At 39.9% G+C, this 27,433-nt stretch overlaps 1 protein-coding gene across 3 annotated transcripts in view; it reads right to left on the bottom strand.

Moving 5' to 3' along the window:
* Nucleotides 1-27,433, bottom strand: part of LOC117973150 (talin-1) — a 101,892-nt gene that overhangs the window by 59,574 nt on the left and 14,885 nt on the right. For 2 of the 3 annotated variants that reach the window (XM_058991351.1, XM_058991355.1), the window contains exon 2: nucleotides 9,491-9,564. The exons of the other annotated variant lie outside the window; for it this stretch is intronic. The gene's annotated coding sequence lies outside the window, so the exon portion shown is untranslated. The remainder of the gene's footprint in view (nucleotides 1-9,490; nucleotides 9,565-27,433) is intronic. 3 annotated transcript variants of the gene reach the window in all.

Raw genomic sequence — 27,433 nt, 5'->3', positions numbered from 1 at the left:
ATAAATAAATAAATAAATACATACTAGACTCCCTTCTGCACTTCAGACTTATATAATGCAGCTTGACTCACTGCATTATTCTGATCTCATTAATAAAAGTTGCTGGATTCAGGAATCAAAAGCTCTATGACATTAACCCCTGACATCTGAAGTATTTCAGGGAATTCAATTGCTTTTTTACAGAAACTATTTTGACAACAACAGTTTGCAGACAGAACTGGTGCTTGTTGTGTAAGCAGCATATTTTGACATGCTCGAAGTACCTCAACAGACCCATATAGATGGTTAAACATGATTTTGGAAAAGAGTTTTAGGAAACTTCACAGGACACATAATCCGATTCATGCTGCCATGATACTCTCCAAAAAAAAAAAAAAAATAGAGTGTATATCACCTCAAAACTAGCAAATTCAGCAGCTTTGTGTTCTAAGATTGTTTGGAGTCACCAAGCTGTCCATTTGCATAAAACAACTTTAATATTAAGTTAAAGTGCAACACGAAACATGTTCCCTTATCGATGGTGTCGACTTAATTCTGTTAAGTTGGTTTTTGCAACACGCTTAAAAAAAACACGCGACACACACAACACACACACACACACACACACACACACACACTAAGGGCACTGATATGCATGAACAAAGCTGACCACCAATGAATTGATAGGATTGCTGGGTTAGTTTGAGACCAGGTGGTCATGACTGTTAAGTTGATAACAACAGCAACTAAAACCATGGTACAGTACGTCAGTAATATTCATATCCCCCTGGGCGAGATAAAACAAACAAAAAAAAAAAGCAAAACACACATTTACAGATGTCATTCACCATGTCCTGCAATGTAGAATAGAATATCGAACAACTGCAAGCAAACTGGTTCATCAAAAACCAGACATGCACGTTCTAATATCTCAATGCGTGTACCAAACACCCAACATTAACATGAGAAAGGATAGGTGTTTCTGGAGAGATGTTTGTGGATAGATGTTTGCTACACTCTTATCCTGTGAGGGGGTTTCCTCCAGGGCAGTATTGAGGACACCTTGGTCATGCCAGTAACTCTTCCTTACAAAAGTAACTCTTCCTATTTGTCACAAAAACACCAAATACAGTTCCCCTTTTAGGCTACATTTCTGTGCAATCTGATATTGAAAACCTTTACCTTCATTAATAGGGAAGTAAATCATTTTGTAAATTCATCATGACAATGAAATTAGCCGAAAGTTTTTACATTTATTTATTGTTAGAAGTGAACAGAATACCGTACTTCTTCACTCAACTTTTAGAGTACCATTTGTTTGACCCTCATGAATCCTTGTTGTTTTTTTTGTTTAGTCTCATGACTACAGTTTATGTTTAGTCCATCTCACATGACTAACATTACTACAGCGTCATGTTTACCGTTGCTTGCAGTTTAGTACAAAAATGTAACTTCTTCAAAATTGTGTTAACTCATTCCTACAGCAACGGTTTTGCTGTAGGATGTACATGGCCCACAACGAACAGTCCTGACAACACTCTGTGTAACAGGAATCAGCAGTGCTGGCAGCAAGGAGGAGTCTTGAGTGCCAATACATTTCTACTGGCAGCAAAGCCAAAAATAAATATTCCTCACGCCAACCTTTCCTCCATTTCAAGTTGACATGGTGGGAGTTGTTGTTGATGATGATGGTATTATAATTATTATTTTTTTAATTATTATTATACAAATAGTTAAGAGTTATTGAATTGACTACAAGATAAGAGTTTGGAAGAGTCCTGCTTTTTGTGCTACAGCCACCGCTCTCTCTCTCTCTCATGCAGTACTACTGTAAATGACTGATGCTGCCCAACACTACTTTGATTGGGTACAGCTCATTCGGCTTTCAATATGCAGTGTGTGGGTAGAGATTCATGACTTGCCGACAACTTTGGAGTAACGGCTATTCTGCGATGCCAAGAAGCATCTACATAGAGCTGAAAAAAGCCAACAACACTGCGTGGGACAATATGGGGATTAGAATAGTAACTGAGATTGTAATCATTCATAAATAAAATAAATCTCAACAGCTGTTCAACATGCAGTCAAACGGAATGAGCACAGCATGAACCACTAGCACCTACAGGAAAAACAGAACTGTAGCATTGTGAACCGGCAACATCTAGTACTTAAACAGATTTTAGTGTGCATTGAATCTAATAAGACTGACATCTGTTCCATGTATAGTTGGACTGTGCCTAACCATCAAGCACCACTGTATCACTCTTAATGTAATACAGGATCACTCGTGTGCTAAAATACTCATTTTTGTCTTTGCTCTAAAATTCAATTTGCATTATCTTGTCGAATGGAGAATAAAACGGTTAGTGTTAACATCATGCTACCTGCAAGGTTCATATATTCCGAAGATATTTGCACCAACGTTAACAGTTCACAGTAAATAGTACAAACTTGTTTCAGAGCTCAATAAATCTTCAAAAAACATTAAAAAAAAAAAAAAAAACAGGGACAGAATTAAAGGCTAAAGAAGGGAGGCACTGAAGCATTCACACATCTTTGATCCCTGTGGCTTCTCAGAAGAACACCTTGCCCGACGTGTTTCGGAACACAATATAGATCGAGATTGGCATCACTGGAAGACCTGTGCAGTCTGTCATATCAGAGCGTGGTTTCTTTTCTGCTTTCTAGAAGAATGTCGAATCATTTTTGCTTCAGCAATACTGCGCTGCTCACATCCCCAGCGACCTGTGATCATCCGGTGGTCAGGAAACTTCACACAAGCAGCTGACCAATGAGACAGAGCTGCAACAATAGTTTCCATGATGCAAAATCCAGAATAACACTACTGGGGATGCATGAGCTATGTTGGATTGACTTCAAAAGTGTCAAGATTCTCATAAAGTTATACAATTTTATTTGATGAATTATTCTACATTCTCTACTCACTGCGCTGGAAGACTGTCTTGTGTGTAAATGAGAGGCAGTGTACAGTGTTAGTATAGTATGGAATGCATACCCGAGAGTCTCCCTGGAGCCATTTATTTTTAACTGGTGACGAGCTGTGTACTTACAGCAGCGGAGTGAACACTGGCAGACCAGCCTGCCTGGAAAACATAAACACTTGCCCTGGTTCGGGTTGCAAAGTGGTACCCAGACTTCATTAATGTCAAACATTAACTGCTGGTCAACAAATAGAAGAAACAATAGTCCTCTATTGACTGTATGTGTGTGACCCTAATCAACCACTGCATTCATGGACAGAGAACTTTAGTCAAAATATCATACCTCAGCAGTCGCAACCATGCAGTGTGAGGAAGCAATTAAAAGTCGGGAGGTGTTGGTGAGGTTGTTTAATTCATTGGAGAGACCAAAACTACTGAGTTCAATTTGGTCTTTACACAACAAAATGAGGTTGTGGCTCTGGAGTCAAGCAAAAAGCACAGCAACAGTAGACTGATCCCAGGGCTAAAATGGATGAAGTTATGAAGACAGTCAGACAGTCTAGAACAAAGCAAGTCAGACATAGAAGTCGTCCCATTTTTTTAATCCTACCCCACCGCCATCCCACCGGAAGTGTATGGAATGTGTTACCGAGCCATGTCTTTTTTGCTGCTTAGTCGTTGTCATACTGTAAGACACTACTAGGCAAAGTTCTGGGATTAATGTGACCAGGATCCCCCTGCTGCAGCAGTGTTCCAGTTAGCCATCATGGGACAAGATGTTAGATGAGGAAAAATAGCGGTAAAATACTGTACTGTTGAATACAATAGAAATAAACAAAAGGAAAAAAAACTATTGTGTCATTGCAAAATTTGATGGCGCCTACTGTAAATACTGCGTGCATTTTGGTAGAAAAACAGAAAAAAATGCAGAGAAACTTGACAAGTCCTTTAAAAATCTGGTTGGATTCAGCTGATGCAGAAAGTGGGGAAAAAACAGGCAGACACTATTTTTAATAATTGAATAACTCCCAAGCATTGCTTATTATAGTTGTACTCTTAGTAGGTTACTTATAATTTACTAGCAAACGTGTTCCAAACTGCACTAAAAGGAACATTTCCTTAAAGTATATTATAAATTTGTTGAGGTGACGTGGGGTCACAGGGAACCTTTTGTGTATCTTGAAGAATTTAGTGAACCAGTTAAATCACTAATTGATTGATTGATTGATTGATTGTTTTCACTGTTAAATAAAACCAAAATCCTACAAGTTATATTCTACTTTTTTGTGCCTCGGGTAGGGGGCAACTAGAAATGCCTTTTAAAGACAGTGTGCCTTAGAAACAACCTTGGTCAAGTGGTTTTAGAAAATATTCAGCTAAAAATGAATAATTATTTTAGTTTTATTTATATTAGGAAAACTGTTTAACCATTTCATGAATACAAAAAAAAAACCCACACACATGTATAAGTTATATATTTTAAATGGAATCCATACTTTAATGCAAATTTGTCAAACTAATATTCCTGTGCAAGACAAAGAAAAACAGTTTGCATATGCTTGAGAATCAGAGAATATTACAATGATCCAATCTACCAAGAGATCCATCTCATTGTGACTCATCAGGCTGGGATCTGAATGTGCAGTGTAGCAATGGCTTCACATCTCTATCTGATTAGCCAGTGTGAGATGTATCCCCAAGTGCTCCACACAGTACAGTAGGTATAACCTGCATATCTTGAAGTAGAGAAGCAAACCTGGACATGTAGAGACTCCCACTTCTACCTGCAAGTTTGACTCGGTCGCAATGCTTTATAATGGGGATAGAAATTGAGAGATACAGTATAATAGGAGATCCAAATAGAAGAACTCAATCTGAGAAGATTGAGTCTGACAATTTAAAAGTAACAAGATGGGCTATCTTAAATGCAATAAAAAATAAAAAAAAATCTAGTAGGAATACAAATTGGGTCTAAAAATCATATGCCATTGTGCCCAACTGGGAAGTGTGTGCTTTTAGCAATTCACTCTCCCACACAGTGTGAACATAAAACAATCCCCACCAACATATTTTCTCACCTCCTTCGCATACTTGGAAACTTTGCCCTCCCCTAGTACAAACACTGATTCATAATAAAATCCTGTCACTAGCCCACGGTTTTTTATCTCCAATTTCATTTACACATATGTATCTCACACAAACTCAACCAGGCAGTGGTGCTGAAAACCCCAGAATTATTGATTTAAATCAATTTAAAGATGTGTCAATAAAACATATTATACATTACAGAAACCATCAGACGAGTCTCATCATCTCTGTCTTCTAATTAAACATAACATAGGTTGATCTTAAGTATTTTTTTGAAGAAAACCAGAAACACATTTAAATGTTATCACCTTATTGGTGGAAACAGTTAACACTTCAAAATTTCCCTTGATCTCCAGAGCCTGCAACAGACAAGCTAGCGACATATACAGACGTGCTCAAATTTGTTGGTACCCCTCCACAAAAAACGAAGAATGCAGAATTTTCTCTGAAATAACTCGAAACTGACAAAAGTAATTGGCATCCAACATTGTTTACTCCATATTTAATAGAAATCAGACTTTGCTTTTGATTTTTTATTCAACATAATATTGTAAATAAGAAAAGAAATGAAAATGGCATGGACAAAAATGATGGGACCGCTAACCTAATATTTTGTTGCACAACCTTTAGAGGCAATCATTGCAATCAAACGTTTTCTGTAGCTCTCAATGAGACTTCTGCACCTGTTAACAGGTAGTTTAGCCCACTCTTCCTGAGCAAACTGCTGCAGCTGTCTCAGGTTTGATGGGTGCCTTCTCCAGACTGCAAGTTTCAGCTCTTTCCATAGATGTTTGATAGGATTCAGATTAGAAGGCCACTTCAGAATAGTCCAATGGTTTGTTCTTATCCATTCTTGGGTGCTTTTAGCTGTGTGTTTTGGGTCATTATCCTGTTGGAGGACCCATGACCTGTGACTGAGACAGAGCTTTCTGACACTGGGCAGTACATTTCACTCCAGAATGCCTTGATAGTCTTGAGATTTCATTGTGCCCTGCACAGATTCAAGGCACCCTGTGCCAGGCGCAGCAAAGCAGCCCCAAAACATAACCGAGCCTCCTCCATGTTTCACTGTAGGTATGGTGTTCTTTTCTTTGAAAGCCTCATTTTTTCGTCTGTGAACACAGAGCTGATGTGACTTGCCAAAAAGCTCCAGTTTTGACTCATCTGTCCAAAGGACATTCTCCCAGAAGGATTGTGGCTTGTCAATATGCATTTTAGCAAATTCCAGTCTGGCTTTTTTATGTTTTTCTGTCAAAAGTGGAGTCCTCCTGGGTCTTCTTCCATGGAGCCCACTTTCACTCAAAAAGCGACGGATGGTGCGATCAGAAACTGACGTACCTTCACCTTGGAGTTCAGCTTGTATATCTTTGGCAGTTATCCTTGGTTGTTTTTCTACCATTCGCACTATCCTTCTGTTCACTCTGGGGTCGATTTTCCTCTTGCGGCCGTGCCCAGGGAGGTTGGCTACAGTTCCATGGACCTTAAACTTCTTAATAATATTTGCAACTGTTGTCACAGGAACATCAAGCTGCTTGGAGATGGTCTTGTAGCCTTTACCTTTACCATGCTTGTCTATGATTTTCTTTCTGATCTCCTCAGACAACTCTCTCCTTTGCTTTCTCTGGTCCATGTTCAGTGTGGTGCACACAATGATACCAAACAGCACAGTGACTACTTTTCTCCATTTAAATAGGCTGAATGACAGATAACAAGATTGGAGACATGTGTGATACTAATTAAAGAAAATAATTAGTTTGAAATATCACTATAATCCAATTATGTATTATCTTTTCTAAGGGGTACCAACAAATGTGTCCAGGCCATTTTAGAATATCTTTGTAGAATAAGCAATAATTCATCTCTTTTCACAGCTTCTTTGCTTTATTCTATGACATACCAAAGGCATGCAAGTATACATGATAAAATAGCTTTTAATTTAATCACTTTTCAGCAGGAATGAAGCATTATTTCAATGAGCCGTAAGGGTACCAACAAATTTGTGCACATCTGTATATATCAGGGTTTCTTTTTTTTTTTTAATAAACTTTTTGTGCTCTTTCTTTGAATTCATGTTTGTGTCTGTCCCACTAGTGAGACTATGTCACCACACTTCTTTGTTGATTTGTAAACTGGAATGGGCGCACAGCTAATGGCTGCTAAAAATATGCTGCTCAGAAGACATACGATAATGTAAATAAACATATATTAATATTTAGAACACATTGTAAAATATATGTTCAAAACAGCTTAAATGTGTACTATACAGTACCTTGGAGTGCACCTTCTAATGAGGAAGCATTACACAGCAAACTATAACTTGCAGTACAATTCTTAAAACACTGCCTAGGGAAGAGTCTGTATCCAGTACTTGTGGTATTAATAGAATACACTCTGGACCTCTGCAGCTTGGGATAAAAAATCCCACTCTAGTCCAAGTGATCTCATCTCAACTCAAAGATTGAGACCGTTCATCGAAAAATCACTTCCCGCTGGCAAATTAAATTCATTCAAAAAAAATAAACGTTGCAGATTTCCAAGAAGTATTTCTAGATCAATAAAGGGGCACTTCACATTTTGAACGGGGGGTTTGTTGTGAGGTTTCCACAAGGGTAATCGGCTTGATTTACCCAGTTAATGCCTGACCGTTAATTGGCAGTACTTGGAAGAGCCAAAGCTTGGTGAAAGACTGACAAACTACAAGATTGGGAAGCAGGTTTGTTCAGTAAATTTAAAAATAATGTAAAAAAAAAAAAAAGACTTCTACTATTCCTGCAGTGTATCTCCAGACTGTCCTTACCAAGTTTCAGCACTGTTGGATAACTGGTTTTCTAAATTTGTACAGGCAAATCCATAGCTGGGACTAATACAAATGCCTTGACATAAAAATTGGCAATTACTTGAATTACTGGAGTCTTAAATACTGAGCACCAACAGTTATGTCTGTTTGCTTTACATATGTTTTCTTGGGAGTTATTTAGTGATGTAATATCCTAGGACCTCATGTAGCCACTGTCTGGTTAAACAATGAAAGAGAGGTGTCTGCAATCTTGAGTAGGAGTTTTTTTGTTTTTTTTTTACTCTTTATATTTGAAAAAGTAAAACTCCAGAACAGAAATTTTCTATGAGAAGTTCACAGGTACTGTTTCATAAGTTGATTTTTACTGTCCTTCTGATGACTCCAAGTAGTGGATTCGATTCCTTTTTTTTTTTTTTTTGATTGGTTCAGGGGGTGGTGCTGTGCACTAGCTAAAACTGCTGGGCTAGAGCAATGACAAACCACATTATATCCAGAATTTTTTTTGTAAATTCATCAAATCTTCTGCTTGCATTTTCAACTGGATTGAAAACCACAGCACTTAGCCACTGCTAAGCAATATTCAGTACTAAGCAAACCAAAAAAAGGTCAGAGAAAGCTGCCGAGTGCATTTTTCTGTTCTTTTTTTGGAAACTTCATTGGCTTGGTATGTATCTGCTGAATACTCACTGTTCTTAAATCGTTGGGTGCTTATTTCTTTGGATAGCAGAGTGAAGCAGGAAGCCCAGGACCCACAGTGGGGATAACGGCTAACAACTAGTTTTATTTGAAATGTCCAGTTTGGGATAAGCAGTTTCACAACTTGTTTGTGTATCTGCCAGTGACAAGAATTAAAAAATACTGCAGTCATGGCATATAAATAGAGCCTCTGTTATAAGAAATTAGGGTCAAGGGTTACCAAAATCACCAATGATGCAAATGACAGAACACAAAAGAAATAGTTTTGCTGCTTATTAAAGTCTGTTAGTTTTTATCAGGTTAGCAGTGAAAGAAACCCAAAAGTTTTCTTCTCCCAGAACGAAAGAAATAACTACATTATTGCAGTATGTTTAATATTTGGCATTGATAAAAAGAAAATACAGTTCCTAATTATTTAAGCTTGGCCTCAATATCCCCTGTGGTCCTTCCCCATGGAAACGTCAGGCTTTCATAGTATTATCTTGTTAAATCAAATCCTGCACATTCAATAAACACCTGAAATTACATTCCGTAAAGAACCGTACGTCCTGATCCAGGAGAAGACTAAATGGATGCCTGTGACAGCTTGCTTTATATACAAAACAAATGTAGTCCTAACCGATGCCTGCTACTTGCAGAATTCAAGTTACTCTTCCCCCCCCACCCCCCTCACCGCAGTAAGTAGCTTAAAGCAGGAAAACAGACATTCCTTGTTAGTAAAATGCTTGTGAATCCTGGCATTCCCTAAATGTGATCAAGGTAAAGAGTTACTGAAAATGGGTTATGGTTTATTGCACAACTGGCTTTACAAGCTATTGTACATTTTGTGTTTGGGTTGCTTATGTCAAACTGTCCCATTAAAAATTCAAGAGCAATGAAACCCTGTTATCAAGTCACTTGAAGCAGAGTGCTTGAATGCAAGCATGTTTCATTACAACAACAATAAATGCGGGCGGGGGGGTCTGAATTCAAGGAGCTCTTACTGTACCTGATGTAAACAATTCTGGGGGGGGGGCCTCCTCCCTGTATGACTCACACCGACAGGTTCCTCAGCTTTCGTACCTGGGAAACAAACAAGACAACTGATAGTCATTGACCGCAAAAAGATACCATTTCCAGTAGCATCAACAAGCACAGCCTCTTAATTCTAGGACTGTGAAAACAAACTCTTAAGGTCATTAAAAAGACACAGAACACACCCGTCTTTATTGCCATTTATTTTCTCAGTTGCAGTTAGAATGCTATAGGACTGTAGTTTTCGTTGTAAGAGATACATACTGTATCAACCAGGCTAGCGAAAAGACACAAAATGAATCAGGGATATAAATGATTTGAAGGCATAGTGTTCCTGTTTTATTTAAATTTTCTATCAAACTAGTTTATATTTTATAAAACTATTTTTACAACACATTGCATGCTAATTCCAAAATATAATCCCCAAACAAGCAGCTTTTATTGGTGAAAGCCTGTGGGTTATCTGTAAATATTGCACAATTATTAAGATGCAGCCCCATACTTGTATCCCTCCCCTTGGTTAAAGGGCCTGACAGGAAGTGATAAAGCACCATCACAGTACCAACGTCCTATGCTTCATTATCCAGGACTTCCACAGCAACGGAAATCATTAAACTATATATAAAGATCTTGAGGAAACAGGGAATGTGTGGCTGGAAAGTATCAGTCCTTCATGGAACTGTTGATTAATGTAACGGTTACATAGTTCAACCAACAAAGAAATTCATGAAGCTAAATTCTTTGTAAGTCTGCTATGCATCGCTGTACCGATTAACATAAAATAAAAGTAAAAGCTTAAGGAGCCCGAGCAACATTTCTCACTTTTGCTGTGTTCAGATCCGGGAGGCCAGACATTTATCACTTCCACCTGCATTGAGGTGCGGACCTGTATTTAATTAGAATGTGCCCATGTCCAAAAAGGGAAATTACGTGCAGCACTAATGGGAGTGGAGTTTTCACCTCTGACCCCAAGCCCCAGATATAACAATCCTGACCATTCTCACTGAGATCTGAATGAACCTGCTTGCAATGGGAGGGCAGGACAAGCATTGAAACAGCAAGCCTATTGAGAACAGTTTCCAGAACAGTGTTTGGGCTAGAGAAACACAGCTTTGCAGTCCTACGGTGCTGTTCAGACGAACACTGCAGCCTGACTTTCCAAACAAATGAAAACTAATTTCCTCTTTCAATCGATCTTACATTTTTCAGATGCAGCGCTAGTTATCTAAACTACAGTAATGTGCACGGGGCTGACACCAGCCAACTCGTTTCACTAGTGACCAGAATTGAATTTGAACCCTGATAAAGGCATAAAAGTTTAGTGAAATAGTGCCACTTGCTGAATCCCCACAAAAGCTTTTTTCATTTTAAATGATTTTCACCAGTGCCAGGAGACCCACATTTTTAAGACAGCTGTTTTATATTCTGAACAGGATCAAACCAAAAAAAAAAGCCAACACTCCCTGAAGTATCAATGCTTTACACTTCTCAAACTAGGCTACGACTGTACATGTTTGACCTCATGGCAGAGATGGGGGTTGTTTTGCACATAATGTAACTTATAATCGGTTTTAAAAAGAAAATATGTTGTTTGAGGCTTCACAGAACATCCACACTCCTACCCTATATGACTGAAGAGCCTTGTATTGACAACACACACAGCAGTAACAACCTCTGTTTTCAAGTACAGCTACAGTCCTTATTGGTGGATTTGCAGTCAATAGTTGATTTGGTAGACTGCCCAAGCCATCATTCAAATTCCTGCAGTCTGGGGAGAACTACAGAGTGTTAATAAGGTAGTTTAAAGTAAGCGTTCAGCATGGTGCAGCTCTGTATCAATATGCTGTAAAGGCTTAAATCATTTAAGTTACGAGGGACACAGAAAAGATTCTACTGCTTCATGGGCATATTTCAGGGATAAACTTGCCCAGATTATAGTTACAAGTGGCCAGTCTTGCTGTGTGAGCCGATCGTTCTAAGTGAAAGCTGCAGTGTTGCCTCCCCCCTCCAATGATGCATGTTGGTATTGAACTGTGGTATTACATACATAACAAGCACCATATGTTAGTGCCACTCCCAGGGAGTGACACACACACACACACACACACACACACACACACACACTGTACTGCTATGCTTTAATGGGACAGTCTGTTTGCCTTCCCAGTCTGCACACCCCTGGTGTGTTCATTTCAGATTGGACACAGGGCCCTTTTGCTAGATTTTAATTCAGTACAAGCTAACCTGGTTCGTTACCACCATGGTGTTATTTACAGTACTGGCACGGCAAGGCTCTGACAGCAGTGTAAGAGGTTATTAACATATCGTCTCCTTCCTCAACTGCTTTGCTTCAATTAATGCAATGCCCAAGAGCCTTAAGTAAAGTTCCTACTCCCCCCACCCCCAGGGATATCAAGATACGCAATTTACTAGAATAAAACATGTTTATCATTTAGCACATAATCTTGAATTATTTCTTTAAATAAAATACCCAATTCACAGTCAGTGCAATTCCACATATTGACACTAAAGAGAAAATCGTGTGATGGGGCCATAGTAATAATTGGTTGTGATGCAGGGTCTTATGCCTTGGTGCAAAGGAAGGCAGCTCATCCCAGTTTTACTATGCTTTTATTTAATTTTAAAGTTTATATATCTTTGTGGTTTTTAGATGACCATCTGGTCTTTGTGATTCTTCTTGCCAGAAAGGTTGTGACCACTCAGTTCCTCCATGTATTTACTCTACTTCTAAGCCATTTTGCTTAATACCTTTTGAAATAATATAACTAAAAGGCTAGGGGCATCCTCAAGGAATAATATAAAAACACTCACCAGTGAGCAATGGTGTCTGGAATGCCACTAAAAACTGGAGCCATGTTATTTATTCCTGCAACACAGTTCATGATGATGTCATTTCCTGTTTACACCAGGATCAAGCTCCTTAAAAGGGAATTCTCTCCATCTGTTGAGGCCAAGCACTGTGTGCTGAACTTTCACCTTCCTGACATTCCTTCTTCCTGTATGATTAGAGTTTGTAGTAAAAAATGTACGAGGATGTTTGAACAGGAAATAAAAAATAATAAAAAAAACTCTAAATGCTACCAACACTTTAGCTTGAGATTTAGGAAGTAGATAATAAACTCAAAATATCTTGCTGAAATACAGTATTAAAAGGAACTACAGTAGTCAAAAGGCAGAGACCCAAAATTCACATTTCCCTAAACAGAACAAGCTTACTTGTACCATTAACTTTGGGATCATGCAACACATCATTGTCATTTACATTAATTTAATCCTGTAGCCATTTATGCTGGCCTCTCTCTTTGCAATTTACACCAATCAGTTTACCATTAATATATATGAATTAATGAATGAATCTATCCGAGAAATTACAAGTCTGCAATTATAAAAAAAAAAAAACCTTCTCATGAGCTTATTATGAACTCTGCAGTTCAGTATGATCAATACTGACACTAACACACACACGCGCACGCACACAGACACAGACAGACACACACACACACACACACACACACAGAGACTGTGTGTCTTTTCACTGTTCCTCAGAACTCTTTCCCTGCTATTATACAAACGCATGCCACCCTGACCAAAAAAAAAAAAAAAAAAAAAAAACCCAAGGCCTAATTACAGTTATTATGGAGCGGTTTCTTAAAATGTCTGGAATGACACTGAACATAATTAAAGCAGTAGTGGTTCTAGCGGCACAAACGAACCTCTCTCCCTAAAGGTAACAAAATCAACATTTCAAGTGCGGGTCCTCAGGCAGGATGCCGAATGTCATGAGGCTCCTTGAACCAAGAAAGTTTGGGAACCTCTTGTCATGGGCAAACAGTACAACTTAACCCCAAGAATATTCTCTGTTATTGTATTTGCTTGATCTACTGGTCTAGTTGCTTCAACTGCCAGGGTAACAAGGGTGTGTACTGTAGCCAGACACTTATGAAAATCCAGTAGCCTTTATACTTTATAAAAGTAGTAAGGTCACGTCAACCGTCCAACGCTAGCTGCTACTGCTGATTGCCGACCTGGAAAACTCACTGTGCGACTGTAAAGCCCTTATTCTAATCAATCTAAAGTTGCAGAGGCTCAAACAAGTGATACGACTATAAAGAAGTTTCAGCACCTCCTTCTCTTGTCAAAGGGAATGGGAATTACCAAGTATGAACAGCCAAACCATGATGAGAGCCCAAAGAAGAAGCATGTAGTGAAAAGAGAAGAACGTGTCAAACCATGATGAGAGCCCAGAGAAGAACAGTGGCATACCATGATGAGAACCCAGAGAAGAAGCACATAGTGAACAGAGAAGAACAGTGGCATACCATGATGAGAACCCAGAGAAGAACGTGTCAAACCATGATGAGAGCCCAGAGAAGAAGCACACAGTGAACAGAGAAGAACAGTGGCATACCATGATGAGAACCCAGAGAAGAAACACATAGTGAAAAGAGAAGAACAGTGGTAAACCATGATGAGAACCCAGAGAAGAAGCATGTAGTGAAAAGAGAAGAACAGTGGTAAACCATGATGAGAACCCAGAGAAGAAGCATGTAGTGAAAAGAGAAGAACGTGTCAAACCATGATGAGAGCCCAGAGAAGAACAGTGGCATACCATGATGAGAACCCAGAGAAGAAGCACATAGTGAACAGAGAAGAACAGTGGCATACCATGATGAGAACCCAGAGAAGAAACACATAGTGAAAAGAGAAGAACAGTGGCATACCGATGCCGTAGTACTGAATATGAAAATAGATACGTAGAAGGCAGCAATACCAGTTTAACGTAAAATAACTCCTGCATATTGAAGAAGAGCACTTCGATACTGAAGGGACGATTCACTGTCTCTCCCGTATCAACAATGGAAATTCGACAGCAGTCTACGGTTAGCCAAATGGCATTCATTTCAATTCAAGTCAGTGATGTGAAACTATATGAATGGTTTTGGCAAGTTGTTTAATTTTCTGAAGTGTTACCAAAAGACTGTCTTCACACCTAGCCGTCTGTGAAATGAAAACAAACGTTGGATTTTAAGACTTCCTGTTGCAGAATCCCCCACAGTATTACAAGAAATGTTAACCTAATTGCAAAGAGCTGTATTAGATTAAAATTAACAAACAACAACCAAAAGTGAGCATTCGCATAGAACACAAACAAAAACAAAACGTACACGTATTTAGCTTTGACGATACCAGTAAACACAAAAAGGGCAAGTTACCTAAACGAGATACAAATCTCTGACATTCTGGTATGCTGGGAAAAAACAATACAGTGCCTACTGAACTACAGTAACTTACATTAGACTTTTGACAACTTTACATAACCAGCTGTAATTATATCAGTTCTTCATTGCTACACTGTTACTCAACCACATCCTTGAACAGGGTTTGGAGTACAGCCAGCATTTTAAAATGACAGTAAAATAGCGCAGTGGGTGTGTGCCATGTGCAGTTGAGAGGCCAGGGTAGAGAATTATCTACAACCAGACACTGGCACCCGCCACAGTGGAAAATGCAATCCAACACAAATGTCTTCAGGAAACCTGGATCTGACTTGCAAAAACAGCTGTGAACTGCACAGTGAGGAGAGCTGTAAATCGGAAATTAGAAATAGCTTCTTGTGTCAGCTAGACCCAACAACTCGGGATGACAGGTTCCAAGGAATACAAGCCAGGATAAAAAATATATATTTATCCTGTGAGTAATAACGACTTGCAATTCCAATGGGAAGCAAATAAAACTAGCCTTCATTTAGGACTTCAATAAATTGTACGCAGCATTTATGGACCAATTAAAAGACATGGAGAACTTTAATAGTCTACAGACATCTTTATATTAATCCTTATGGTTTTTCCCTCTCAAGGATTTGTTTTTGACCCACTTACCATCAATGCTTACAATAAAAAAAAAAAAAAAAGTTAAAAGTAGGTCCATGAACAAACAAGAGTAGAAATTTCAGGGTGGCGGAATTTAGATCCACCTTTGTTTATATTATACAAATAGACCCCAAGACCCAATGAGAGCTATCTTTGTACTGTATAGAAAGTGGTGCCCACAAGTATTTACATCTTGTGGTTTCAGATTAAGGGCAAGTTCTCAAATGGTTTGAATGGCTCAATACTTGAAGTGGATCCAGTAATGCTGGATTGGATTCAGACCTGGAGATGGACCAGGAACTAAAATCAAGGAGGTTTCCATGCCCTCTTGAAAACATTTAATCAAAATCAACATTTTTATAAAATTAAAAGATGCCAATGGTTCTGTACTCACTACTGTAACTGTACAAAGGCTTGTAAGATCTTAACAGAAAATGCACTTAAAAGAATGTCTGAAATGGCTTCTAAATCAAAAAGACTTACAGTACAGTAGTCTCTGCGTATTATTATTATTATTATTTATTTCTTAGCAGACGCCCTTATCCAGGGCGACTTACAATTGTTACAAGATATCACATTATACATTATTTCACATTATACAGATATCACATTATTTTACATACAATTTCCCATTTTTACAGTTGGGTTTTTACTGGAGCAATCTAGGTAAAGTACCTTGCTCAAGGGTACAACAGCAGTGTCCCCTACTGGGGATTGAACCCACAACCCTCCGGTCAAGAGTCCAGAGCCCTAACCACTACTCCACACTGCTGCCCTGCCTTATAGGAACACCTCTTTTTTGCCATTGTAATTAAGCTCATAGTAGGGTTAGGGCTAGGGTCAGTCTTATTTCCATCCCTGCACACACACACACGAATATTGGACTTGAAATTCCTATTGCTACCTGAAATGTCTTTTTACTTTTAGCCCCTATAAGTATTTTTGAAGTTTTAATTAATGTTGTGTATTGTATGGCTAAGCACAGAACTCCAGTCAACGAAAACACACTTTGCACATCAAGTAGGAGGATCTGGCCAAGTATTCACCACCAAGCTTCGAGTGTTCAAGGAAGCTGGCTCAAGTCATGCATCTAATTATGGCTTATATACATGAGACCTTCAGACTCCTAAAAAAAAGAGGCAGTTACTTAGCAGCATACAACTCACAGCAGATGGTCACTGCATGTTACTGGACTACTTACTTTGAAACGGATACTCATTAGTACAGCTTATTTTAAAATGATCACATTTAGCATCATGGGTCATCTAGAAACCCTGGGATGACATTTATGAAACATTGCGATGAGTATGACGAGACACTGGGCAGTTATTCACTGGATAAAAGTGCTGTAAATGGGATAACCCATCACATTGAATTACCTACTTTTCAAATGTATTTATTTCCTAAAATATGGTACTACACTAATGACATTATATATAATCACTTATATATATATATATATATAAAAATGTTCTCTTTCATTTACTGTCCAATTATAATTTCCCCCGATATTCTCCCAATTTGGAATGCCCAAACGTTTTTCCCCTCACCGCAGCAATTCCCCAAACGGCTCAGGAGACCTGAAGGTTGAGTGGGCGTCCTCTGACCCCACGACCAAGCCAGCTTCCTTTTTCACCCAGGAACTCGAGAACGGATGTCAGCGAGCTACCGACCTCTGAAGGACAAAGGTCAGCCCTGCAGGTGTCTGCTCTGAGCTCACTGGGCACCTGGCAGGCAGGGTTCGTTGTAGAGCGATGAGGAGAAAGTGTCCCTGAAGGTTTTACCTCCCTAACCCATGGGAGCGCCTGGGCCAATACGACGCTCCCTTTGGAGTCCCCAGCGAAGACCAGACTTCGCACAGCCAGGACGTGAACCTGCGCTGTACGACTCACCCTGCACACCACGTGGCTGCGCTGCACGACTCACCCTGCACACCACGAGGCTGCGCTGCACGACTCACCCTGCACACCACGTGGCTGCGCTGCACGACTCACCCTGCACACCACGTGGCTGCGCTGCACGACTCACCCTGCACACCACGAGGCTGCGCTGCACGACTCATCCTGCACACCACGATGCTGCGCTGCACGACTCACCCTGCACACCACGAGGCTGCGCTGCACGACTCACCCTGCACACCACGAGGCTGCGCTGCACGACTCACCCTGCACACCACGACTCACCCTGCACACCACGTGGCTGCGCTGCACGACTCACCCTGCACACCACGTGGCTGCGCTGCACGACTCACCCTGCACACCACGTGGCTGCGCTGCACGACTCACCCTGCACACCACGTGGCTGCGCTGCACGACTCACCCTACACACCACGTGGCTGCGCTGCACGACTCACCCTGCACACCACGAGGCTGCGCTGCACGACTCACCCTGCACACCACGAGGCTGCGCTTCTACCAGGTGAGCCACACTAATGACATTTAACCAACTGTCTAATTCCTCTATTGACTGACATGATTTTCAGCCAGTAACATGCTTTGAAGTGAAACTGTAAAAAAAATGTGTATTTATCAAAACTGCATAGCAAATGGAAGTGGACAATGGGTACAATTATATGAATTATTTTGTTAGCTATTAGCACTTAATGCAGCAAATTACATCACCTAATAGGAACCAGAAGTCCTGACGTCCTGCCTCATACTAAAAACAAATAAAAAAAATTACTAAAGGGAGCTGTTAATGTCCACACCATATTATAGCCAAGAATAAAATATAAAAGTAACCCAACAGTTTTTAGCATGTTTGTAATTAGTGTAACATTAAAGAGTGCAGTCCATAAAAACCCAAGAAACTGTGTTTTATACAGGAGTGTGACAGGGTAGCATCACAGCCCAGCTGTTACCGGCAGGAAGACAGACTCGGAAGCAAGAAGCTGCAGGTTCGAAGCACTATACACACGTTTAACTCACAATACAGGAACAAACAAAAACAGGACAGCAACACACACCTTCACCAACACCGACATTAACCTTACCTGCACCCGTGATTCCCCTTCTTACACGCCTGTGATGGAGCCTCATTAAACATTAATCATTCAATTACGGCCCCAGGCACATTCCCACGTGCTTTCTCCTCACACACACACAAGTAACAGAAACAAACTGATAGAGAGACAGCCTTTGGACATTATTTTACATTAATACATTACTCACAAGCACCAGCTCATAAGTGTTACAGTATGCCAGCAGTAAATGACAATTATTCACAGTAAAGTTGTGGGCGTGTCAATATTTACTTTTAGCAAACACCATCATAAATAATCGCAGGCATCTCTGTGCAGACTATAAAAAAAGCAAACAATATTTATTTTTTTACTGTCCAACGGAAATGTCGGTCAACCTTATTCATCACAATTGCATACAGTACAGGCTTTTATCCCAGGTGTAATCTAGTTTTGTTTTCACAATATATAAAAAGGCCAGCAATTATACTGCTTATTCTGCAGCAGTTAATTTGCTGTAAACTATTTGAATACAAATGCAATTCTAAAGAACTATTGTTCTGCATGCTTCTGCATGGAAAATCCAAAACATGTCAGTTTAAAACTGCAGAAAAGAAAATACTATGACATTTTAAGGCAATTCCTTATCCATGTTCTGCTACATCAGGATAACAAGATTTTGTAATAACAATGCATAACTTGGGAGGGAGCAGGTACACAATAACGCAGTGTTTTCTCAGAAATAATGATGGACCCCACCCAAATATTCTGGTGTGTTCATGTCTGTGCAGAACCTGCATTAACTTGATAGAAGGATGTTTCATGTCTGGTTTTATTTGTGTGTAGAGGCTGGCACATAACTGACTTCTTATCTGAGCCAGACAGCGCTGCTGCCACTACTATGGTATAGTCTCATATTGCAATTTAAAACAAACAGGTGTTCTCAGGCACCTGGCTGGCAAATATACAACAGTCATATTTCTGTAATACATACTTATGTGCATTCCAAACAATTTGACAGATTATGTCCTACATAATTAACACCAAGAAATGCAATATTGTACTGGTCAGAATAACCTTGCATTCTTACTTGTATAAGAAATAACTACATTCTAAAAAATTGACTTTTTTTTTTTTTTATGAAACATAACAAAAGAATGAATCAACAAATGGTCATACAAAGTTATTTAAAACATTTAATGCAGCAGATGATCAAAATGATATTACGTTTTAAGATATACTTTTCTAAAATCAACAGGATTTTCAAAAGGTCGTAAAAGGCGGTTCGTGTGTATACTAATTGAAAGCGGTAGTGTATGGAGAGCATGAAAAAAAATAAATGTTTTCAGCACTTTTTTCCTGTAACGCAGTGGCTAAGCCAAAAAAATCAGGGGGACGGGGGGGGGGGGGGGACGGACATGACCAAGTGTCACCACTGACAACATAGATATTCCCATTATTTTTTATTTCCATGTGGCCGCCTCCCTGTATGCTAGCAGTTTCCATAACAGTGACTTATGCTTCCATTCATTTTTATTGATCTTGTTAACATGTTAACTTGTTCCCCTTATCTAGTCGTTGAGGCAGGTAGTGATGTATGTGACCTGCGACAGTGAAGATTTTTAACGAGAAATGCGTCCATTAACAATCTTGTCGACTCAATTTCAAAGCATTAATGGATTCATTTAATGAATACATTTCATATATGAAAATGACTTGCTACTAAAGCCTTATTCCCATTCAAATGTAAACTGGAACAGACTGTGGTAGTTAGGCAATCTGTAATACAACTTCTGAGGAGACCAGGCAGCAAACCAGAAGGTCACCTTTATACAACCAACAAATGACTAATATATGGTGGACTGTTACAAAGTCATCTGAAGACTGCAAATATTGTAGCTGCTATTTTTAATATAGTAAACATGTACATAAAGCATACCGATACTCACTACTCTCCCAATCATTTTCAGTATTAATCATTTTAGTGTAGAGGGGGAACTGCAGGCTTCTGGGAAAGGATACAGTAATTAGCAGCTGGTTGAGTGTGTTGACTCCACATCAGAAGGTCGCAAGTTCAGCGCCCAGCTTGAGTGGTAGGGGGTTGCATTGTTTTATTGAAGGAAGGATGAATTAGTCTGGCAGATAAATGGAAATGAATCATTTACAAAACTCCTGGAAATATTTTTTTAAAGCAATATTTGATTCTGCAAACCTGCCACTTCTCAACAAGCAATGTGTCAACAGCTACCACTTGCAGCATCAGCTACTGTACCTTGCAACTTAAATTGACTGTACTGGGACCCAGGTGGAAATACTCAAACAGCACTCCCAAATAGAGTTCTGCAGCTCAGCAGTCTCTAAGGAGGGGCTTGAAGCACTAAAAATCAGTCAAAGTTTCCCAATCTGCTGGAGTAGACAAGACTGCTACTGCAGAGAAACCTCACGGCTATAACAAGACAGCACCACTCAGACATAGCAAGTTTCTTTTTATTCTGTATTTATCAGTGGAGTGGCAACCAAGCTCAAAGCAATGGCAGCAAGCGCTATACAAAGCAGAAGGAAAGAAAGGCCAGCCTTTTATGTTTGGTTCACAATGCTGAATCACATCCTTCTTTCCTGGATCTGAAGGACAGCGGTCACTTGTATGGCTATCACTCCCCCATATCCCCCATCTATCAGTGCTGGCCTGCTGTTTCTTTGGTGTACAAAAAAAGCATCCGTATCTCAACTGTTTCCACAGCAAGTCTTATTCAGCTTGAAGTACTGCATGTGGCGATCCTGGTCTGTCCCAGATTTTAACCTTGCATTTATATTGCCAATTTCTTCTGTTACCAACAGAGCAAAATAACCAAAGATCCAGTATCAAATACATGGTTTGTTTTACAGATTAGGAGACGCACATACATTTGTACTCTAAATTACATAGAAATTTGAACTGACAAATAGGAATTAAATAATGGATCATTTTGCACTGAAAAACACCTCCTTATACTTTCTAATGCTATAGAACATGTTTGTTTTAATTATAGATGTGTAGGTGATGATTCATTTGAAAAATAACTTAATGTATATTTAAAATCGCTCTTTTTATACATTAGAATTGTAAAATTTTCAAATACGTATACGAGTTGACACACTGCTGAGAAATAAGAAAGAGAATCATCGGTGCTCACTGGGACTTGCAGAATGTCTGCAAATTATAATTTGAAAATTGAACTGAGAATTGCTCGAAAGATTTGCAGAAGTAACTGAGAAAGCAACAGTAAATGTAGGAGGGGGTGGGACGGCTCTCAAATTCTACCTGCATTTCTCTGGATGACCCGAGATTCATTATTTTCTTCTTTGCTATTATTTTCTAAACTCTGCCTCATTGCTAAAGGGCATTTATTTATCTTAAATCTTTACAAGCTAATAACTACTCTCTGATGTTCACAATCAACCTGTTTTGTTCTTTGTTTTATTGTTCACGTCTAACCCATGATACAGAACATGCAAGACAAAATAGAATGTCATTTAAGAGACATTGTGTAATGTTGTTTAGTGTTATCATTGTGTAATGTAGTTCAGCATTATCATTAATAGTCATTTTTTGTATCCCTAAGGTTAGCACTCAAGATTATTACAATTAGCCCTCTAAGCAGTACCTCTGTATGAATGCTTAGAAAACGAGAATTATAACTGGGGCTTTATCCAGGCTCATAAATGTCTAATGTTTGCAGTGAATACAGGTTATACTATTTGTCAGTTTCCACATACGCACGGGAAGACATTTAAAATGCACACTAGTCCCTGGAACATCCCTAGGTCAGTATGCTCTGCAGCTGACTAAGACACTTTACAGCTGGTTTGCACTGAGCTATAAATCAAAGACCGCAGCAAGTCAAGGTTTGTGTCCCAAGCACTACAAAGCAGTGCATACAGACAGTATTTTGGGACTAGCAGAAACAGAATTGAGGTCCCCTATTTTAAGGGCTGGATTAATAAGGCAAGTTTTCTGATAAACACTAGGAGATTTAAAAAAAATGACACATGCCATTTTAATTTCTTCATTTTTAGTGTAGAAGAACTGTACTAGAATCAGCCGTTTAGCAGAGGGTATGAGCCCCATGTATTTGTACAGTGATGAAAGGTTTCACATTAGAAACCAGGAATGGATATAACACTCCCATTGCATAGCAGTTTACACCATGGCTTTACACCAGAGCTAGTTACTTAATACACTGGTGCTAATCAAGCATAAAGTCTTATTTCCATCCCTGGACACAGAAGTTGCTAACTTTTGTCTTGTTACTGGTGTTTGGAATAATAATTAAGTCAAACAATGGTGTTGTTTTTCTGTAGCTCAGCCTCAGACTGTTAGACCATGTCATTTCACATATCCTGTCTTATTCATCTGTCCACAATAAGAGTAGTTTCAGTCACTCAAATATGCAAGATCTTGCCCGCTTGTGTGAACTTGAAACTTGTGAAGAAAAACTGCATTCTACCCTACTCCTGTACGTGATGTTGCAAGGCTGTCACCAAAAACACATCAGTTTACTTAAATTTACATAAATGGCAGGTAGCCAAAAGAGATTGCGTTAAAACCATAAAATAGACAAGCATCAATCCATACAAAATAAAGCAGAACCAAGCCAGGAAATTGGAACAGGGAAACTATACTACAGTTTAAGGAGATGTACAAAAAAAGTCAAGCTGCAACCCATTCACTCGGAGTCAAATATTACAGTTCCAAGCATTGTCAAAATCCCTTCCCCCAATTGGCCGAGCGCCGCCCGGGTGGGGAGGGCTTAGGTCGGCCAGGGTGTCCTCGGCTCACTGTGCACCACCGACTCCTGTAGACTGCCCGGGCGCCTGCCTGTAAGTTGCCCAGACCCGAGTGGTTCACCGAGGCGGCTGCATGGCAGGCCTGCAGTGTGAAAAGAAGCGGGCGGCTGACTACACACGTTTCGGAGGACGTGTGTGTCCGTCTTCGTCTCTCCCAAGTCAGCGCGGGGGTGGTAGCAGTGAGCGGGGTTGAAATAAAAAATAAATAAAATTGGGCTCTCCAAATTGGGGAGAAAACAAGAAAAAATAATAATTGCCGATTCCAAATTTTAAAAAAGTCTAGCTAGTGGGCGCGGTTTGAGATTCCATGTAAGGTTTAAACTTTTAACATGACACTATGTTCCTCCTCACAACTTGACCTCAAGTCTTAAGCCTCTTTCACACTGGAATGGTCTACCCGGGTCTGAACCTACCCGGGTCAGGACCCGGTGTCATACGGGACAGCTATGTGATTTCACACTGCTTTTGATGAAGCAGGGTTGACCCTATTTTTTTTTTCTTTCTTTTTTTTTTTTTTTCAGCCGATTATTTTATTTTATTTATTTATTTTTTCGTGTGAAGTGCTTTGTGGCGGCCCTCATTAAAAGGTGCTATACAAAAATAAAGAATGATTGACTGATTAAAGTAAACCATGCACGTATCAATGCCTCGGAAGCAGCTTGGCCCAAATGTTAATTAGAGCAAATGTTTCTTCATCCCTGCTGCAATCTAGCTCATGGTGTATCTCAAGCAACAAAAATATGGCTAAAAACAGGATAAATAAAAACGCTTCTTGTGGAAGTGAAACCTTCACGCAGGCGTGGCTGTTTGTTATTTCGTCAGCTTTAGAACAGCCGTCATGCATTTTGTCGACCCACATCCTGAGATGGGTTGCTGGGACCCGGGTCAACCCAGGTACGTGGTTTCACACTACGCGGGATTGCGACCCAGTAGCCAGAACCCGGGTAGGGGTGTGCGGCAATGTGCCCCGCCCCTGCGTGCATTTGTGTGTTATATGTTGTATGTTACATGTATTAATGTTGGTGTATAGATATGGCTGCACAAGTTATTTAAAATGTATAATTGTATTTGGGCACGGGAATTGCACTTCACTTCACGTGCATTTAAAAGTATTTATATGTGAGCACGAGGTTGCACATAATTAATCCACATGCTGGGATTCAAGTGAATAATTAATTAGTAATTGAATCCCGGTTCAACAGTATATATAGATGCACGTTTCACTCACTCAGGGTTTTGTGTGTTTGGTAGGTAGTATTTGTACTCAACGTGTTTGTTTGTCTCTTAGTCCACCGTTTGTTTGAGTGTTAGTCCATTTTGTTTGTCTATTTATTTTGGCGTAAGTGCCGTGTCCTGTCTTCTGTTTTGTTTAAACCTTTTATTTTGTTCAATTAAAACACAGAGCACTGCCGCGACTCAGTTTCAACACACTCCACTACTGTCTGTGTATTCCTTTCTGGTCTGAAGTCATCCACTACAGCCTGCTTGTCACAGGGTGCCAGTGTGAAAGGGTCTTAAGTCTTATTCTCAATACTCTTTGGATCCTGAACTACAGTCAGTGAACCTAGGACTGTCAGACGTATGTCTGTAAAATCTGTTTGTGGCCCATCCTTAGCAACCATTAATTACAACACATTATTATTATTTCTTATAAAAATACAGTGAAGAACGTCAAAGTCCTTTGATATTTTAAATCATGACTACAGTACTCTATCCCAAAGGTTCTGTTGCTGAATTTCAAGCAGCATTCCTTTAGAATCCTGCAATGGTTCTCCACGGAGTCTAAACCACGAGAGAGAGAGGGTTCTCAGCCTCTGCCATTGGCTGACAGTGAGCATTCTAGCAGCAAATTAAATGTATTTATTCCCAAAAGAGTTTGGAAATGTTTAAACTGAGCATGCCTTAATTCCAGTGGCATGCAGAGAAATATAACAGCAAACTACAAGCTTGTCTGGCACGCTGAGTGGTGAGAATTGATATTGCTGTCAGAATGGGAAACTGGAACATGTTTCAGCACCAGTTTACCTTTCAGGGGTGCGTACGGAGAAATACATATCTTGCACACTTTAAACATCCGTTTAACCTAAAACTAGTTTAAAATGTTTTAATGGAAAATCTATTTAAAATGAGTTTTATTTAAATGAAATCCAAACCTATTTGCAACTAATAATTCTAGCACTGTATTGAAATGGTAGTAAATGAAAACTCCTGAGCCTATATATTGTATCTTCTTCCTGCCCTATCATAAAACTTTTCAGGTCGGATCTTCTTTATAAAGCAGCTATCTCTTTGGAAAGGCAGGACTGGACATGCTGCAGGGTCCAGTTCATATCTGCGCCTAGTAAAGGTTGCCATGGAAACAGAGATGACCATCAAATACCAGGCCGGTGTAACAGAACCAGGAAATTCAAACAGCTCCTCGAGCTCATGACAGAGTTATGAATTTCTTTGCAGTTTGTAAGAATAGAGCTTGCAGCCAACACTCCCAGTAGATTCTGGCAAGGAATGTGAATAACTGAAAATGCGCAGGAGTTGTTTTGATCCTATCTTAACTGTCGGCCCCAGGAAAGTGCAACTTGACAGGCAGCGAAAGATTTTGTATACATTAAAGTAGCTACAAAAATCAGAATGTGTGTCCTTTATTTACATTTTCTTTTTTTTAACTGCATGCATTCTAAAGCCAGACCTACTATAAAACGTGTATATCTCACTAGCCAGCAGTAACAGCAAGCTCTGTTTTCATACGGAAATCGAGAACAAGGGCTACAATCACCAAGCTTCTGATATTCCGCTTTCATAAACAGTAATGTCTGGGTCCATCCTGATCGCTTGCAGTGCTCCCTATCAGTGCACAATAGTGCCAAGAAGTTCTGACCTTTTTATTTTTATTTCATATCTTGAGATGTATTGCTAAGGAAAACTGCAGGTAAATTAAGTGCCACATGCATTTTCAGATGCTATAGACTGCAAGGGATATTGTACAGCCCTATTGTGTACATAGGGTGCAACCTGACCTGCAACTCCATTGTCTGGCCTATATTCAAAAGGCAATGACTAAAGCACTTCAAGATTAAAACAGAACTAAACTTATTTTGAGCTCCAGGGCTACTCAAAGAATTTTTTTTTCTATGGAGGTGCGACAAAGAGAGAAAGAGTCCAACCTGTAAACCTCCCTCCCGACCAGAAAGGGCGCTGTGTAAGGTAGACGGTATGCTTCCCCATAGACAGGTTGACTCGACGGTGGACGGAAAATACAAGTTGGCCAGCTTGGCGGAAGTGCGTAGCGGCACGTACACCAAGCGAATCCCTTGTGATCGGCTACAGGGCAGGCAGCGATTGGAGAAAGGCAGTCGCCGGGCTGATTGCAGGCAGGAGTTGGATAGTACAAAGGGGATGCTGCTACATGAGTATTGCCCCTTACGCTGAATGTGTAATAGGAGGCCGGAGCCTGCATTTGTTTTTGTTTTGTTGTTGCAGAGGAGGAGGAGGAGGAGTAACGGAGCTGCAGCCACGGAGCCAGCATTAACCCTGACTCACCGCTTCCACTGCACAGCAGTGACTTGTTTTTGTTTAAATAATCTTTTCTTTTGTTATTGTTCCTTTCAACACACACCACTCACCATCCTTGTCACAGGCGGTCTATAAGCCTGGGGGAATCCCTCGCTCCCAGTCTAAAGGGGCAACCAATAACAGTTAATCCAATTAAACTGTGTAATGTTTTCATTCTTCAAGGACTTTTGGCTGCCAGGGGCTATCGTGTCAAACAAACTGCTGTGATATCTGCTGGGCCACATGAAGAGCCACAGAGCTCCAGTTGCCCTGGAGTCAGGCGGCTTGTGCACTAAATCCATTAACCAAGTCATCAACGCATGAACAAGACAGGAAAATAAGCCAGTGCTTTAAAAATCACATTAACGCAGAGGTGGAAAAGTCATTGCACAGTATTTGGTCATCGGTATCCAAGTTAGCCTTGTTCCTTTGTTTCCTTTTTTCAACTTTGTCAAAAGCATCTGACTGGTATCCCTGAACCTTATGTGTGTTTAGTTATTAACGGATGGGAAACTTGGCTCTCATCTCCCTTTAAAATATAACTCAACGCAGCCTGAGTGGTTCTTGGGACACGCAAAGACCTGGCCTTTATTCTCAGAGGGGCGCCACACATCCACAACTGCCCTTACACAAGTTTACCATGGTATTATTGTAGGGTATTTTTGCAGTGTTCCCATGCTTTCCCCTTGGT

Source organism: Acipenser ruthenus, chromosome 2 (genome assembly GCF_902713425.1).
Source record: "Acipenser ruthenus chromosome 2, fAciRut3.2 maternal haplotype, whole genome shotgun sequence".
Taxonomy (NCBI): Eukaryota; Metazoa; Chordata; class Actinopteri; order Acipenseriformes; family Acipenseridae; genus Acipenser; species Acipenser ruthenus.
Note: the sequence above shows the minus strand (reverse complement) of the source record. Positions and strands in the feature narration are given on the sequence as shown.